General features: G+C 40.6%; 1 long non-coding RNA gene and 2 pseudogenes across 1 annotated transcript; 1 reads left to right on the forward strand and 2 right to left on the reverse strand.

The window, feature by feature from the left end:
- Positions 1 to 19,572, reverse strand: part of LOC131755465 (RNA/RNP complex-1-interacting phosphatase-like) — a 313,564-nt pseudogene that overhangs the window by 146,452 nt on the left and 147,540 nt on the right.
- LOC136794085 (uncharacterized) lies at positions 1,138 to 9,474 on the forward strand. Its single transcript, XR_010840382.1, has 2 exons — positions 1,138 to 1,200; positions 8,832 to 9,474. It is a non-coding gene; the product is annotated as an uncharacterized lncRNA (long non-coding RNA).
- LOC131755440 (UDP-N-acetylglucosamine--peptide N-acetylglucosaminyltransferase 110 kDa subunit pseudogene) lies at positions 4,465 to 7,640 on the reverse strand (annotated as a pseudogene).

Raw genomic sequence — 19,572 nt, forward strand, 5'->3', positions numbered from 1 at the left:
CCTGGGCTCTGCCCGCGCGGACTCCCACCTCTGTGACTTCCTGGAGAGCCGCTTCCTGGAGGAGCAGGTGAAACTCATCAAGAAGATGGGCGACCACCTACCTGACCAAGCTCCGCAGGCTGGCTGGTCCGCAGGTTGTGCTGGGCGAGCATCTCTTTGAAAGGCTCACCCTCGAGCACAAACAGGAGTCTCTGAAGTCCAGCGGCCTCTGAGGAGCCCCTCTGGCGTCAGAGCTTCCGCCTGAAGCCCCGCTCTGCAGCCACGAGGCAGCTTTGTAACCGCCCTGGAGCCCTCTCCCAAGCCTTGGACCAAATGGAAACAATAAAGCTTTTTGCAGAAGAAAAAAACAGCCTATTTGAAACACAAACAGAATTAGGAGAAGAAAAGAAATATATATATATATATATATATATATATACATATATATTCACGTTCTCTTAACATATGAATTGCCCCACTTTATCTGTGTGAAATCAGTTTGTTCCCCTCATTGGGCTGGTTCTCAAGCTTTGCTGCTCATTTGAATTCCCTAAAGAGCTTTTAAGAAAAACATTGGCGTCTGGGTCCCAGCCCCAGAGATTTTGATTCAGGAGGTGTAGGGAGGAGCCTGGCAGGGGGAGGTCTCAGAGGCCCCCAGGTGATTCTAATGTGCAGCAACTTTGTGAACCACCTCTTGGCTTCAAGCCAGCTAGCGATCAGATATTAAATCTAAGACACATGGGCTAGTGCGTGAGCTCCGTGGCTAGGTGTATTTCATTTTCTTCTTCCTGGAAGATTCGTGCCAGGGAAAATGATTGATAGTTGTCGTACTTCTCTGAAATGGATTGAAATTTCCAATTAGCGTGAACAGGGGACGGTGAGTGGGTGAATGCAATAAGGTGTATCATTTACGTATTGCCCTATGTGTATGGCTAGAAGCTTTTGCAACTGAGGTCTGCCCTGCTTTTCATGCTAATGGTAATGCTTGTCCTCCTAATGCAGCTGTAAACTTTCTAAGCCCATAGGTAGACAGCATCACAAAATATTTACCCCTCCCCACTGGCCCACTCTCAAGCTTCACTCCCCTTCCCCAATTCACAAATGTACATCAATGCACTTGAGACCAATATCAACATATTGACCTTCAATTCTTCTACTTTGCAGCTTCCCTCTTATCAGGAGATGTCAGCATTTCGTGCAAGGACAAATGCTTGCCTCTTGGTGAGTAATGTAGACAATGCCTCCAAGAGACAAATAGCCCTTAGGGAGGAGGAAAAAGTCTTTCAAAAAGTTGACGCCCAGAGGAGGCATTTTCAGTCATCTCAGCTTAGAGGTCAAATATCCAAAAATTTTTTAAAAAGGTTAAAAAAAAGAAGAAGAAGAAAGCAAGGAAGAAAAGAAGGAAACAATTTTCTTATCTCATAGTAAAAAGGCAGTTTTCCTTAAAAAAAAGACTTAAGCCTTAAATTCTCTTTCCTAATCATAATGTGCTTTTCCATCTTTAGACCATTCCTCTTATATCCTGTATTATTCATGATGTTTAATTCTTGAAATAGCACGTGGCTGAAAACAGAAGCTCATGTCTTGTCCACTATGAATTAAATCTTCTTTTCCTAGGACCCGTCTACAATGTACAATTTGGGGTCTGCCAACATAAGTATTTTCTCTGAAATAAGTTATAGCATTTTGCCTTTTCAATATATAGTGATACAACATATTGTTAACACAATATAGTTAATATAGTCAATATAGTCAATACAACTAAAACGCACATGATATGATGCCGCTTTGGTGATTTTCTTCATCCATGTAATTCTGAAATTTGACAGTATAGTTTTCATTTTCTAATGAGCTGAGTATTACCTTTGCAAGGATAGAAAAATAAAATAAATTCATAATATTCTTGTGTGGTTTGTCCCTGGGGTGGATTACCATAATGGGGGGATATCTGAGCCTTTCCCCAAGTCATTAAGAAACCTCCAGCAAGCAGCCCCTTGTCCTCTCCAGGGAGTGGGGGGAAAGCATCTTTAATCATCATAATCCTGGGAGGAGAAATCTCAGAAATAAGACATCTGCTTCTGTGCCTTGTTGTTTTGCAGAATAGCAATGATTGCTTTAGCAGCTTCTATTGCCTTATGTGTACAATAAGTAGATGAACATAAAACTGAATGAACACATAACAGAAGGATAAACCCACCCAGCTTAACAAATCCACTCTCTCACCTGCTGTGCCCTGAAACATGAAAGAATCACGGGATCATAAGGATTAATAAAATAACAGTCTCTGTTAACAATATTGACAGGAGGTATAAGGATAATTTGTCCGATTTGGGACCAACAGCTTAACCGCTTAATTCTTTTTTTTTAAGGGCAAATCATTCATGTATTGTTTAAAGATTGCAAGAGAACATCTGAATTTCGGGAGCACAATTTAAATGTTTTACTTTTTTGATGAAGCAGAGTATAATAGAAAAAACAATTAGTTTCCAGTAATATCTATATCTCTATGCAGAATTAAGTCTTCCACAGACATGTTACCTGGAAACAAAACCCTGTTACAATAAGCAAAGCTTCAACCAGAGCGGCTACTTTTCGGGCCAGGGGAAAGGTTCATCCCTATAGGAGGATGATGTGCTGTGTAAAATGGCTGCAAGGTCAGAGCCTTGAGGGCGTTGGAAGCCTATTATCCTATTCCACATTAAGTAGTTTGGTGAACTTCAAACGTCCGTTCATCTGCAACCAAGCTGGCAACCTTTAACTGATATTTCAAGCAGGTAAAAAATAAATTAAAAGAAATCCCTACACTGATGTTCCTTGATTTACACTGTTAAATGGTTCATTAACATGTAATTCTGTTTAAGAATTACATTTGAGACTCCTTGCTCAGATTTTGGTTCACAGTACAAATCTTTCAGAGATTCAAGTTCTGATTAATCAATAATTTGTCAGCTAGGATACATTCAGGCAACAGCTGCAACTACAGAACAGGTGCACTGCCTCAGCGCCTTGGAAAGACATAATCTTGCGCACTACTAGCAGAAAAAGTATCGGTTACCGGACAGCATATGTGCAGTACAGCAAGACAAAAACATATATTCATATGTTGGCTTGTTTAAGCCTCAAGCCCTCGATCTTTTTTGAAATACAATAATTTCATTCCTATGGTTTTCAATACCGAAACCTCAACCTCCAGGAGGGCTAAAGTCTAATTTGTACTCCAAACCAAGTAGCAGTGCAGTTTGCTACTACTGAGGCTGAATCCATAAAGACTTCAAGACCACGTCCAGAAGACAAGTTATTATATATAATACCCTAAAAGTTCTGAAACATGATTATCATATACAGAGCTGGTCCTTCAGAGCTTTTTACCTATAACATGTTTTTTGGTGACAGTTACTTAATGTACTGGAGATAACTGTGACTTACCGATCAAATAGTTGAATACTTATACTTACTTGGGATTTCATTTCTGCTGAAAGAAAAAGGAAGAACAGGACTCACTTAAAAAAACAAACTTTAGAAATGAAAGTAAAAATCTTATCACACACTGTCACTTTTGGAGGCAGCATACAGGGGCAGTCAACGGTAAAACACTGGTGAAACAGGTCAAAACTCTAGGCCCAAAATCCATTATTATTATTATCGGTGACAGTACCACCACTGTGCCCTTCATAATTAATCATCACTCCTAAGATTCTTCATTTGGCACCAGACGTTGTGTTTAAGAGAAACACTCTGGGAGGTTTTGAATGAGACTTGGTTTTTTGTTAGCCAAGTTACAGGACAATTTTTAACGTGGGGAGAAGGGAAGAAGGAAACGGACCAGAAAAAGAATTTAAGCCATCATCTAGAAACCAACAGAGCACCGATAGTTCCAAACATTATGTCAGACACTAAAATGACTGATCTAGGCTCAAGTGGTTTATAAAACCTATAAAAAGACTACACCAGCAAAGTCCCCATTTATCTGTAGAGCTCAGAAACTAAAACAAGGAATATTTTAGCTTAAAACCTTATCTCAAGAGAATCATATACACTTCACATGAAGAAAAATACCTGAAACCAAACATTTTTAAAAGCTCCAATACCCAAAATATAAGAAAAAAAATAATTCAGAAGACTCAATCAATCCCTGATAATCACAAACGGCTGGGCAATCTCTATCTCCCTTCCACACTTACCATCCATCCCATGGAAGACCAAGGGAGATGAGACCTCCCAGACTTACGCAACACCTGGCGGCTGCAAAGTTCTCTGGAGACTCCTTGTGGAACAGCAGCTTCGCATCTCTTGTGTCTCTCCCTATCATGATCATGCAGGAAGCAAGGCTGGCTGTGCTATTTCTTATCATTGTCTGTCACCCATGTGCAACATGGGTGTTGCACAGAGAAGTAAAAAGTTGTACAGAGGAGTAAAAAGTAGTTCCCTTTCCCCCAGGACGTTGAGGCTGACGTACAGGGGTAATTCTCCCATGCACACAGTCATTACTTAGGCCGACTCAGTGACTTCAACAGGCTTCATCATGTGATCAGGTTTGTTGCCAGCTGCATAATGCTCCCACATCTGTAGATAGAGCTGCTCTAGTTCCATTGTGTATTGTTTGGTGTTGAACAGAGGGCTAGATATTCTCTGCTTCCAGAATTTGCCACGAATTTTCTTCAGGTATTCTAGGTCAGTTCCCAGTTTCACAGCTATGTCTTCATAGTCTTGTCTATTTTTAGCAATAAGCTCAGGACAGCCTAAACAAGTGAGCTGGGAAGCTGCAACTCGGGAAGCGAGAGTCTCTCCTGGCATAGTCACCATGGGTGTCCCTGCCCAAAGGACATCCATCCCTGTGGTGTGTCCATTACAGAGTGGAGTGTCCAAGCAGACATCAGCCAGCTGGCCTCTGCGAACATGTTCCTCTTTAGGAGCAACAGGTGAAAAGATGATACGGTTCTGGGGAAGGCCCATATTTTGTGCATACCATTGAATATTAGGTTCTCCTACTGCTGGAAAACGCAACAGCCACAGTACACTATTGGGAACACGCTTCAGAATGCTTGCCCACATCTGCAAAGTAGATGGGTCAATTTTATATAACTGATTAAAGTTACAGTACACAATGGCATCTTCCGGTAACCCGTACTGAGAACGTGTGGTTACAATAATGGTACGGGGAACCTCCTCTCCAGTGGCAGCCTTATTGTTGATCTGGGGAGTTGCCAGTCCATTGCTAATACTGAATCCATTAATTGTTATCTGAATTTGTCCTCTGTTAATCATGTCAATAACTGCTTCTGCAATAGAATTCATAGAAATGACAGGCATATTAAGAGCCGTATTACTGCTGTCTGTGTTGTCTTCTCCATCAGGACATTTCATCTTGACTACTTTCACATCTGGTAGACTATCAAGAAATGCTTTGAGGTCGATGCCATTCAGCACAATCCGATTGTCATAAATGTGCCCATTGGACTTAAAATCGATGACCGCTTTTTTCTTCAGGTGAGGGAACATATTAGCGTGATCACCAATAAAGAAAGTACGGGGCATATAAGCCAGTTTCTCAGAATACTGCTCAGCAGCTTCAGCAGGTGAAGTTTCCTGATCAGTGATGATATAATCCATGAAAAGCGCGCCACTAGTCCCAGGGTACCCCAGCCACATTGCCTGAATAGGAGCTGGCCTGAGAGCAAAGAGTTCATTTCGAGCACCCCTGGTATAACCATTCATATTTACAAGGATGTGTATACCATCTTGATGGATGCGATCAGCTGCTTTTCCATCGCATGGAATCTGAGAAAGATCAATGAAATGATGGGCTTCTGACATCACCTTCACTCGGAAGTTTGTGCCATCATCTGGGCTCAGGGCATAACAGAATACCTCAAATTTGTCAGAGTTGTGCATGCCTGGAATAGACTGCATAAGATGAGAAGTAGGATGATTCCCAAAGTCAGAACTCACGTATCCTACACGCAGTCGGCCACCACTGAGCCGCAAGTCTTTTGGATGTTCATACGGTGGTTTGTGAAGGACATTTATATTATCCAAGCAGGCGTTCCCATGCCTCTCAGCGATAGCCTTTCTGAAGCCATGAGAAAGAGGATACAGCATACTATGATGAGGTTGCACGGAAGGCAACCTGTTCTTCTCTAACTGGTCAGCCACAATGCCGACCAACTTCTTCATTCGCTCATCATAGTCTGTCCAATCACAGACAAGCTGCAGGCAATGAGCCAAATTACAATAAGCGTCAGGTAAATCAGGTTGAAGTTTCAGAGCGGTGCGATAAGAAGCAATTGCTTCTGGAATATTCCATGAATCCTTGTGAATGGCAGCCAGATTGCTGTGGGCATCCACAAATGCAGGGTTAATCTGAATGGCACGAATATAACACTGCAAGGCTCCCTGGACATCCTGCATCTCCATTAGAGTGTTCCCCATATTATAGTAGGCCTCAGAAAAGGTAGGACTGATTCGAATAGCCTCCTGATAATGCATCAGAGCTTCCTGCAGTTGTCCCTGCTGCTTCAATACACTTGCTAAATTTGAATGGGCAACAGCAAACTCTGGGAAGACTTCTAAGGCTTTATGATACAAGCGAAGTGCCTCTTCAATGTTTCCCTGTTCTCTTTTGATATTGGCTAGGTTATTCAGAGAGTCTGCATGGGTGGGGCACAGCCCGAGAGCTGTATTATAACAATCTTCTGCTTCGGCACCACTGCCCTTCTCTTTGAGAGCGTTGGCTAGGTTGCAGTAAGCATCAGGGAAATGGGGTTGCAATTCAATAGCTCGCCTGTAGGTGTCTATTGCCAGATCTATCAGGCCTCGCTCATAGTATGCATAAGCCAGGTTGCCATGTACCCCTGCATGATTTGGGCTCAAGCTTAGAGCAAAAAGGTAAGCTGCCACAGCTCTGTCAAAAATCCGTGCCTCTTTGAAGACATTTCCTAAATTGATATAAGCATCCAGAAAATGGGGGTCAAGGGTGACAGCCTTTTCAAAGTGATGAATTGCAAGCCAAATCTCCCCTTGTGCATTGAAAACACAGCCAAGATTACTCCAAGTTACTGCAAAGTTCGGTTGCGTCTCAATTGCTTTCAGATAACATGCCTTGGCTTCTTCCAAGCGACCCAGGGCTTTGAGCAGGTTCCCCAGGTCACTGAGAACACAGTACAAATCAGGATTGCACTGAAGAGCAGAGACGTAAGCTTGTGCTGCCCCTTCCAAGTCACCTGCTGCTACCAAAGCGGCTGCCAGGTTAATATAACCATCGATGAAATCTGGCTTGAGATGCACTGCATACCGGTAATGCTCAATTGCTTCCTGCAACTGCCTTCCTTCTTTGTACACATTCCCCAAATTCGAATAGGCTTCTGCCAGAAGAGGGTTCTGTTTGATTGCCAGAGTACTAAAGTGGGCAGATCTGTCCAGCCTTCGACACTGGAAGTGTATAGATGAAAGTAATAAAAGTACATCACTATTGTCTGGCTCTTGTCTCCAGAGCTGCATGCAGTATCTCTCAGCTGCCTCAAAATCTCCCGCCTGATATTCTCGATGTGCCAACTCAGCTAACCCTTGGAAGGTTAGTTTCGTTGGCTCTGTGCTGTCGGCCACGTTGCCCACGGAAGACGCCATCTGGAGCTTCTGGAGGGAGAGAGAAAAGGGGATCATTGAGTCCCGCTGCCGCCACTACTGGCAAGAGTGTTTCTAGAGGGAGCAAATACGAGGGCAGCAGCCATACCACTGCTTTGACAGGCTTAAGCAGCGGCAACAGTTCCAGGCACCGAACCTTAGGAACTCTGGTTGGCCATCTACCTCTCACGGTCTTGAAATCTTAATTCTTAACCCTGCCTTCTTCCACCATTTTTTCTCCTATTCAGGGAATAAAAATTACCTATACGCTTGCCTTAGAAGAAATCAAAAGTCAGTAGTAGTCCAAACACTTTTTAAAATTGTGTTTTCTGTCCAGTTGGAAATGAAATAGATGATTGAATTTTCTTCATTCATATAGTCAATGTGGAAAACATTAGGGCCGTGAATTTCAATACAGTAAGATCAGAAAACTTTAAATTGGCCTTCCCAAACCAGTAATAAGTAACCGATATTGTATATAATGCTAAATTCTTAGAGACTGAGCTTGATATTTATAAACTTGTGAAAACATTAGCTAATTTCTCCTCATATTTCTCATGCCTCAAACCTGAGTATTACTTTTTTAAAAATAAATTTATTTATTTACTTTTTTGTGTGTGGTACGCAGGCCTCTCACCACTGTGGCCTCTCCCGTTGCGGAGCACAGGCTGCGGATGCACAGGCTCAGCGGCTATGGCTCATGGGCGCAGCCACTCCTCAGCATGTGGGATCTTCCAGTACCGGGGCATGAACCCGTGTCCCCTGCATCTGCAGGCGGACTCTCAACCACTGAGCCACCAGGGAAGCCCCTATTTATTTACTTTTATTTTGTCTGCGTTGGGTCTTCAGTGCTGCGTGCGGCTTTTCTCTAGTTGCGGTGAGCGGGGGCTACTCTTTGTTGCGGTGCATGGGCTTCTCATTACAGTAGCTTCTATTATTGTTCCACAACTCTATGGGTTGCTTTTTAGGTCCTATGAAGAACCCTAGAAATTAGTTCATGTAATTATAGGTTTTTGCAAAATTGTCAGAAGTGAGATATTTTAACTTCCATCAGGTAAGACCAGCGTCTCTTTCTTTGCCAATCTTTCTTCTATCATATTCAGCTACGTTGGATCATACTGGAATGGCCACAGGCTTTTTTGAAATCTGGCTAAGGAGATGTTTTAAGTGAGGCTATTATGTGATTTTCAGACACCACCATATGTCATTGACTATATACTATCCCATTACAGGAATAACTTCCAGTACTCTTACTGACTACTCGACTGACTTAACTAGCGCAAGACACAGAAGCAGAAGGACAAAAACCACCTTACAGTACAGCCTTGTCTTGCACTTCACAGCTCTGAAAGCATGTGCATTTGAAGAAAAAAAAAAGAACTGAAAAGTATAAAACCAGAAGCTTTTCTGTGGAAAATTATTTCAATCATCAAGCATGTGAAAGAGAAGTCAAAGATTCAGTTCTCATCAATGCTTCGTCAAAACGGAAATTTTCTTCTGTCAAGAATATACTCCAGGGGCTTCCCTGGTGGCACAGTGGTTAAGAAGTCGCCTGCCAATGCAGGGGACACGGGTTCGAGCCCTGGTCCGGGAAGATCCCACATGCCACGGAGCAACTAATCCCGTGCACCACAACTAGAGAGCCTGCGCTCTAGAGCCCGTGAGCCACAACTCCTGAGCCTGTGAGCCACAATTACTGAAGCCTGAATGCCTAGAGCGCGTGCTCTGCAACAAGAGAAGCCACCTCAGTGAGAAGCCTGTGCACCACAACAAAGAGTAGCCCCCACTCACTGCAACTAGAGAAAGCCCGCACACAGCAACCAAGATCCAACACAGCCATAAATAATTAAATAAATACAAGAATAGACTCCATCAGTAATGTGTGTAATGGAATGGTGTGAATGAGTATTTTATCAGAATTCCTGTAATGCACAAACCTATAGCAGTACTGAAGTCAGTAATGCATTTATAATAGTAAATATTTATGAGGAAGTAATCCATAGAGATTTTCTCAAAGTTAACAATGAAAATTAATGTGACATTAACAATAATAAATTGTGAAGCTGAAATAAACTTTTCTAAACTATTAATAACTAAAAGAAAATTCTAATCAACCATGTTAAAAGTAATCTATGTCTATAAACTACAAAGTTTATTTCTTAAAATTTTATTTCTAAAATACATAAATTGTCATATGAGGAGGCAGTAAAAGAATTTATAGCTAGGGCTTCCCTGGTGGCGCAGTGGTTGGGAATCCGCCTGCCGATGCAGGGGACACGGGTTCGTGCCCCGGTCTGGGAAGATCCCACATGCCGCGGAGCGGCTGGGCCCGTGAGCCACGGCCACTGAGCCTGCGCGTTCAGAGCCTGTGCTCCGCGGCGGGAGAGGCCACAACTGTGAGAGTCCCGCATATCACAAAACGGAAAAAAAAAAAAAGAATTTATAGCTAAAAGAGTGGGGAAAAGTTTTATACAGACACATCTGGCAGTAGTTAACTTTTTTTTGTTTTGTGCAGTACGCGGGCCTCTCACTGTTGTGGCCTCTCCCGTTGCAGAGCACAGGCTCCAGATGCGCAGGCTCAGCGGCCACGGCTCACGGGCCCAGCCGCTCCGCAGCCTGTGGGATCTTCTCAGACTGGGGCACGAACCCGTGTCCCCTGCATCAGCAGGCGGACTCTCAATCACTGTGCAACCAGGGAAGCCCGGTAGTTAATTTTTAAATGTAATTTTTCTAGATTTTGTGACACCTATAGTATTGATATTTGAAAGCATTTAAAAAATTGTAATTTGAAGATTTGTTACTGCCAGGTAAAATAAAATAGTTTCAAGCAAAACAACGTTTCCACTGAGAAAAACAAAAAATGCCAAATAAAATAGACAGCCTTCAATCAAAAAGGTCTAGACATACCAAGAGATAGAATCATATGACAAAAATTTTAAGAAAAGAACAGATAATACAAAAATATTTATATAAGATACTGTGTATCTTTATCAGGAAAAGTCTTTATCAAGAAAAGACTTTAAAACCATCAGAAATAATATTATATTTTATTTATTTGTGTATTTTATTTATATATAGACATTTATATATTTATATAAAGAACTTAAAGATAAAGCCCTAGTTAAGGCAGTGACAATAGCAGTAGCAGTGGGAGTGAAAAGAAATGCTTACATTCAAGCATATTTTGTCAGTAAAAGTCCAAGATCAAATGTCTGACTGCACACATGGGATGGATAGACAGAGTGGGAAAAATCAATGTTAACTACAGAGGTTCTAGCGAAGATGGGGTTGCCATCACCCAACCCAAGGGGTTGCGATCATCCACAAGGTCTAGGAGACTCAAAGGGAAGGTCATGCATGGTCAGAGGAAAAGTTAATTGGTGGGAAAATAAGACTCCCAGTCTCTCTATCTCTTTCTACCAGTTTTTTAAACATCTTTATTGGAGTATAATTGCTTTACAATGGTGTGATAGTTTCTGCTTTATAACAAAGTAGATCAGTTATACGTATACATATGTCCCCATATCTCTTCCCTCTTGCATCTCCCTCCCTCCCACCCTCCCCATCCCACCCCTCTAGGTGGTCACAAAGCACCGAGCTGATCTCCCCATGCTATGCGGCTGCTTCCCACTAGCTATCTATTCCTTACACCAGTTTTGTTTTCCTGCTCATATACATAGCAGCATTTCATTCAAAAGGAAAGTCATTGATCTGACTGGTCAAATTAAAAAACACAGTTCAAGGGCTTCCCTGGTGGTGCAGTGGTTGCGAGTCCGCCTGCCGATGCAGGGGACACGGGTTCGTGCCCCGGTCCGGGAGGATCCAACATGCCGCGGAGCGGCTGGGCCCGTGAGCCGTGGCCGCTGAGCCTGCGCGTCCGGAGCCTGTGCTCCACAACGGGAGAGGCCACAGTGGTGAGAGGCCCGTGTACCGCAAAAAAAAAAAAAAAAAAAAAAAAAAAAAAAAAAACACAGTTTAAGGCACATTTACAGTGGTTAGTAATTTAGAATTACTAACCACAATTTAGAAAGTCATGTTCCCAGTTTCCCTCTTCCTACACCGTGGAACACATTGGCCATTTCTCCAAAGTTTCCACTCCATACAGCGGACCAGAGATGACATTAGCCCAGAACTGAGAGCTTGGCACGAGATGGTGTCAGCCCCACCTAGAGCTCTGGCATAATTTATAACCCAACCCAGCTCTGAACACAGCTCTGCATGGAATCTTGGGACTAAACTCAGCCATCATAATGTGATTCTATTTTGCATTTGGTTTTCTTCCTTGCTTCACTTTCCCTGGCCACTCTGACAAACAAACTGTCAGGCATTCCTGGGCCACTCACTAACTTTATTCCATTTAATGTCATCCAGATTCCCAAGAAAATTACTAACAATAAGGAGGGAAATTGGGAACATGGTGAGTTTCAGATGCCTGAAATATACAGGTAATTGAATCCAGTTAAGTAGCAAATTATTTGGATCTCTAATATGCCAGTAGAATAGCAGACTAAGCTCAATTTAATGTACTCTTACTGGAGACACACGTAAACTCTGGGTGAATTTTGAAAAAGTAAAAAGCACATAGCTGAGATTAAAAGAAAGAAAGGAATACCTGCATGTTTCAGAAAGTAACAGAGAACTTAAATCTAGAGAAATAAGAGCGGACTGATGTCTATGGGTTCTGTTCCTTAGTATAGGCCTTACGTAAATAGGGGCTGGAGCTAGAAATCTCACATTACCTTGAGGCCAGGAATTTAGACTGAGGAAGGAACAATATTGAGAAGTTGGTACAGATATCCTACAGAAAGTTCATGAGGAACTGCTTAGTCCATTAAGAGGGCCAAGGGAGGTGGTGAGGAAGACTGATATCTCTTTAAACCCTTCAGGTACAGAAAACATCAACACCTCTGAAAAGTAGGCCTGTCCTTCCCAGAGTTGTGATGGCCAGCTTGTCACTAACCTGTAGGGCCCTGTATGGATCAGAAACTGCAAGGAGAGTAATTCAAAGAAAAACAGATGCAGGATGGCTGTGGCAATAAATCCTAGGACCCTATCAGAAAGAAAATTAAAACCACTCTGAAGGGAAATTTTAACAAACCAGAGCAGATAGTATCCTAACCAGAATAGAATAATAATTCTGAGGAAGTTACTTGAGTTATTTAAGTAATAGTCAATGCATTTCCATGGCCAGGCCCTTTTGAAGAATTCTAAAACATATACAAACAATTCATTTACATCTTATATACCCCACCATCCAGAGCAAAATTCACTTCAGAACTGTACTGGTGGAAACTGGGCAGCACTATGGAGAAAATACAAAGGTGTTTACCATCAAAAAACGTGAAGGGAAGAAAGATAATGTCGAATTTTTAATTATCCTGTGGTTTATTTAAATCCTTTGGAAACCCAAAATAGAGAAAACCTAGGAGGAAATGAAGATTTACATATTTAGAGGTTTATCAAGTCATCTATCAAAGCTTTATTAATCTCTTATTTGAATAACATTCCCGAGAGGTATAAATGTGTCCAGTGATAGGGTTGAATAAGCCTGAGAGAATTTCAATTGTTTCCTATTCTTGGTCAGCTATTAAGACCTTTCAGGAGCATCTTGATTTTCATGGCATCATCCAACAAAAAGCAGGATAGTTTACAGAAAGTCCTGGTCCACTTTTTGGCTTGCTTTTGTGTTTATGTTTTTGTTTTTTTCACATTGGGCGGTTCCATTAGGCTACCTATTGCAGACTCCCTCATTCACGTATGCATTCATTCAAACAATATTTACTGAGTTGAGATATTTAATTAACACTCAATAAATGATGCTTAGATGAATGAATGTGGTTTTTATCAAAGTAAGTGTTAAGTACTGAGAAAAATTACAAAATGTATGATCCCAGACCCACAAAAGCTTATAACTGTGTTGAGGATATAACATATGCTGAGGAAATAAGTAATATATCATATTGGACAGTTTCTAAGTTCAAAAATGAGTTCTTACAAATAATCAGAGCCTAAGGAGGACAAAGAAGGGACAGCTCATTATGGGTTGAATCTATCAATAAATGTACCTTTCAGATGAGATTTGAGATTGACCTTAAAGAAAGAAGAGGACTCAGATATAGGAACAGAGCACAAAAAAGGCATGGTGATAGCATGTGCATAGATAGTGTGGCCAACATTTATGTTCTTCATTAAAGATAGTCAGAGATAACCCAAACGTAACTGTTTCCATGGGTCCATTCTCAGTATCCAAACAAAACGGCAAATCCTATCTTAGCAAAACTACTGAAAAACACAGTCTTTAACAAAGAGATTGTGAAGGAAAGGGGGAGAGAAAGGCTTGCATCCCACACCACACAACAAAACATATTTAATTATTTGTTTAATTTTCTCCCTCTAAAAATTTCCTCTCCCTCTCTCTGTACGTCTCTCTTCTCCCACGTCTGGCCACACTCTACCAGCCATCTTTCCAGATCTTTCCAGAACTCTCTATCCTAGTTTCATTATGCCTCATTTTAAACATCTCACAGGTCTCCAGGATGAATCCCCATCACTTATTCCACAAAGACAAACGAAGGACACTTCTCAGGATCACGTTTCTTTGAAGGAAGAGGTCATGAGGAGTGATTATAAATAATATAAGGTGGAGAGCAGTGACGTAAAATACCATTTTTCCTCTTAGAATGTGAATACAGGGAACTTTGGGAAACTAGAAAATCTAGAAAGGATTCACTGATAATTATTTATTTTCAATGAATGAAATAAAATGTAATAATACAGCTACACTCTGACAGGTGAACTTTTTCAAAAGGTGCTTTCACACCTTCACTATTGGGATGTGTTTGATAAACACATCTTTCCTTCTTTACTTTCTTCTTTCTTTGCAGATACTGGCACCAAACTTTCAAACAATACGAACCTTCCCATAAGTCCCTTGCAAGTCAAGATTAAGGGAAAACAATCCAAACAGATTTTTGAAGAAGATAACTGGTTGAAAGCACAGGAAAAGTGTTGGGTTTCTCTTTTCATCAGTCACATGAAGAGTAATGTGGGAACTGGTTTAAAAAGTCTCTCTCCATGAGGGGCTAAGGTTAAGATTAGAACTTCTGAGGGCAGAAGAGCAAAACAACCACAACAATCCACATATTTTCAAGAGCTGCCCTTTGGATGTGAGGGATTCATTTTTCCCACAATTTTTTCAGCAACCCAACTGCTGTCTTTATTAAATGACATAAGAGAATACAGTGTGGCCAAGAAGACTTAGATTTCCTTAGCCCCAAGTCAGATATTCTCAATTGACTGTCCACTCAAATTAAAAAGAGAGGGCTTCCCTTGTGGTGCACTGGTTGCGAGTCTGCCGGCCGACGCAGAGGACATGGGTTTGTGTCCTGGTCCAGGAAGATCCCACATGCCGTGGAGCGGCTGGACCCGTGAGCCATGGCCACTGAGCCTGTGCGTCTGGAGCCTGTGCTCTGCCACAGGAGAGGCCACAACATCGAGATGCCCATGTAACGCAAAAAACCCCCAAAAAAACCAAAATCAAAACAGATAAAAAACAAATTAAAAAGAGAGATTTACAAGAGGAAACTGGATACAACTGAGTGTACTTTTATTTCAACCTTTACCTGAATTTTTTGTTTAGTTTTCAATTCTTCGCTGAAGTGCCTACATTAATATGTTTTTAAGAACATTGCCTTAAGTTGAAGTATTCATTCAGTATATTCATTTACTATAATTTAGAAAAGCCAAATGATTTAGGCAAATTCATTTCTATATTGCCACAGCAGTGTAGTGTGAACTAAATGACACCTGGCAGTTCTTTACTTAGATACTAACTCAATTAGAAGGTAGAACAAGGATACCTACCCATTCAGGGAAGGAAAGGTCACTTAGCCTGTGTAGCTGTCTTAGGTCTCTTATCATCACAGTAACAAATGGAAGACTGAAAACCATATGATCATCTCAATAGATGCAGAAAATGCTTTTGAAAAAAAATTCCATATCCATTCATGGTAAAAACTCTCCAGAAAGTGGGCATAGAGGGAACATACCTCAACATAATAAAGGCCATAAATGATAAGCCCATAGCTAACATACTCAATGGTGAAAAGCTGAAAGCATTTCCCCTAAGATCAGGAACAAGTCAAGGATGCCCACTCTCACCACTTTTTTTTTTTTTCACCACCACTTTTATTGAACGTAGCTTTGGAAGTCCTAGCCACCGGAATCAGACAAAAATAAATAAATAAATTAAAGGACTCCAAAATGAAAAGGAAAAAGTAAAACTGTCACTGTTTGCAGATACATAAAAATCCTAAAGACAGCATCAAAAAACTATTAGAGCTCAAAAACGAACTTGGTAAATTTGCAGGATACAAAATTAATATATAGAAATCTACTGTATTTCTATACACTAACGGTGAACTATCAGAAAGAGAAATTAAGGAAACAATCCCATTTACAATTGCATGCAAAAGAATAAAATACATAAGAATAAACCTGGCTAAGGAGGTAAAAGACCTGTACCCAGGAAACTATACGACACTGATAAAAGAAATTAAAGATGACACTAACAGCTGGAAAGATATACCATGGTCACAGATTGGAAGAATTAATATTGTTAAAATAACCATCATACCCAAGGAAATCTATGGATTCAATGCAGTCTGTATCAAAATATCAAGGGCATTTTCCACAGACCTAGAACAAATAATTTTAAACTTTGTATGGAAACACAAAAGATCCTGAATAGCTAAAACAGTCTTGAGAAAGAAGAACACAACTGGAGGAATCATGCTCCCTGGCTTCAGACTGTGCTACAAACCTACAGTAATCAAAACAGTATGGTACTGGCACAAAAACATTGATCACTGGAACAGAATAGAGAGCCCAGGAAGAAACCCATGCACTTATGGTCAATGAATCTATGACAAAGGAGGCAAGAATATGCAATGCAGAAAAGTCTGGGCTTCCTTAGGGATGGTTTCATCAATTAATTTGTTTTCTTCAATGGACCATACTTTCCATGTCTTTGTATACCTTGTGATTTTTTTGGTTGAAAATTTGCCTTTCAAATATTATAATGTGGTGTCTATGGAAATCAGATTCTCCCACTTTCCCAGGGTTTTCTGGGCTTTTGATTGTTGAAGTCTGTAGTAGTCTGTTTGTTTAGAGACCTTTCCAAACTATTTTTGCAATGATTGAATTCCTTATCGTATGTAGGCACTGAAGTCTCTGTTCCTTTCGTTCATGCTTAGCTAATGTTTTGACAGAGATTTCCTTGAATTCCTGCACCTAAAACAAACAAAAACAAATATACACAAGCACATCCACATGCACACTCAAAAGCACACACCTCTTCCCATTGTGCAGATTGCTGGATCACTTCTTCAACATTTAGCTGACCTGCATTGAGTTCAGGGCTCAGCCCATGGTAAAAGCTTAGAGACTCCTCTGGTGTTTTCAGAACATGCCTCTTATCTTGAGTATGCATGTGGCTTTCTTAATCTCTCTGGACACATGTGTACTTTTTGTATGTTCTAATTTCCCAAAGAATCTCCCCCAACTTTTGCTCCTGGATCTTATGTGGTCTATTGTATTTCAATGCACAGTCTTCTGCCCCAGCCATCTGTGCTTTGTTAGTTCACCTTGCACTTTTTTTGAGCAATGACCGCTGCTTTTCCAGACTGTGTTCCAAGTTAGGTAAGACAGAGATAAGCATCTTGTGTCAGTCCTTCAGGTAGCTCCCAGACAGGTGAGAACAGATACACATAATAATCTGAGAGTACGGTCTCTTCTGCTCCCTCCGGAAGCAGGATTGAGGGTCCCATACTAGGAATGGTCTGCTGCTATTTTAAGACTGTCATTGCATTAAGACTCCACCACTTTAAGACCATCACTACACTAACAGTGGATGGGGCAAGGGAAAATAAAAATGCCACAAAGCTTTCCTGTCATTTTCAAATTGCCTCTTCCCTGGTTCAGTATGTGTTTGGTTACTCGAAATCTTTGGCTGATTTCAGGACAAAGAGAAACTCAAAGAACCCCACAACAAGAAACAGTATCATCACACTCTCAGAAGCCAAAAGACAGAGAAAGAATCTTTTCTCCCAGAGGAGAAAGAAAAAGGAAATTTGTTGCAAAACAGGGATCCTCAAAAAGATTAATTGCTAATTTCCTATCTGAAACCACAGAAGCAAAAGGCCAGACATATTAAAGTGCTGAAAGAGAAAAGCTGTCCACCAAGAATTCTATATTTGGTCAAACTGGTTTCTAAACTTAGGGAGAAATTAACATATTCCCGGATGAACAGAAGCTGAGGACGGTTGTTTTACAACTTCCTACCACTGCCCTAGGAGAAATGCTCAATTGAACCTTCAGGTTGAAATGAAAGGACATTAGACAGCAACTCAAAGCTGTATAAAGAAGTAGAAATCTCCAGTAAAGATAAATACATGGGCAAACACTAAAGCCAGTATTGTGTTACTGGCTTGTAACTCTACTTTTTATTTCTTACATGATTGAGAAAACAAATGCATAAAATAATCATAAACCCATGTTATTGGGCTCACAAAGTATAAAGGTGTATTTTTTGACAACAATAATGTAAAGAGGAGAAATGGAACTGTAGAGCAACAGAGTTTCTGTGTGCTATTGAAATTGGTTTCAATTCAAATTATATTGTTTTAACTTTAGAATGGTAAATGTAATCTTCTTGATAACCACAAAGAAAATATCAATAGACGATATGCAAAAAGAAATGAAAAGGGAATCAAGAGTTCACTACAAGAAAATCGGCTAAGCACAGAAGAAGTCGGTCATGGAGTAAATGAGGGGCAAAAAATGCATATGACATACAGAAAACAAGCAGGAAACAGAAAGAATTAAGTTCTTCCTCATCAGTAATTTTTGAAAAAGTAAGTGGATTAAGCTCTCCAATAAAAAGATAAACATTGGCAGAAAGGAGTTTAAAAACAACCATAATCCAAGTATATGCTGTCCACAAAAAACTCGCTTGATTTCTAAAGACACAAGTTAGTTGAAAGTTAAAGCATAGAATAAAATATCCCATGCCAATAGTAACAAAAAAGAAAGAAAGAAAGAGAGAGAGAGAAAGGAAACAAGGAAGGAAGGAAGACAGATCTGGGATGGCTATGTTAATATCACACAAAAGAAACTTTAAATCAAAAACTATCACAAGAGGATAAGGAGGCCACTGTACGTTGATAACAAGTTCAATCTATCAAGAAGATATAACAACTATAAACATATATGTACCAAACAACCCCCAAATATGTGAAGCAAACATTGACAGAATTGAAGGAAGAACTAGATAGCTCTAAAATAATAGTTGGAGATCAATACCTTGCTTTCAATAATGGATAACACATCTAGACAGAAGATCAGTAGAGAGGTAGGGGGACTGAATAACACATTTAACCAACTAAACCTAACAGCCATATATAGATCACTCCACTCAACAACAGAAGGATACACATTTTTCTCAAGTACACATGGAACATTCTCCAGGATAGACCATATGTTAGGCCACAATACAAGTACCAATACATTTTTAAGAAATGGAAATCATACAAAGTATCTTCTTTAGCCACAGTGAAATGAAGGTAGAAATCAATAACAGAACCATTGGTAGCCATTTCCCATCATGCCTGCCACACATGATATAAAGCAATAAAGGAAAAAACATAATTCACCATTTAGAGAAGTGGGAAAGAGGACATACCATTGACACAGAGTGTGTGCTGTTTCCTGTTGACAGGGATAGAAATAAATTAGCATTGTTTATTCATTAGTGTGTTAATTTCTTCGTCAATCATTGGGCAGCTGGTGTTTCTGCCTGATGGGAAGATTTCCTATACTCAGTGTTGAGTGGAGCCAACCTTGAAAGGGACATTTAAAAGCATTATACTGTGATGGGCTTTGCAGTACCCTTTCTCCTATACCAGTATTTAGGCT

This window comes from Kogia breviceps, chromosome 4 (genome assembly GCF_026419965.1).
Source record: "Kogia breviceps isolate mKogBre1 chromosome 4, mKogBre1 haplotype 1, whole genome shotgun sequence".
Lineage (NCBI taxonomy): Eukaryota > Metazoa > Chordata > Mammalia > Artiodactyla > Physeteridae > Kogia > Kogia breviceps.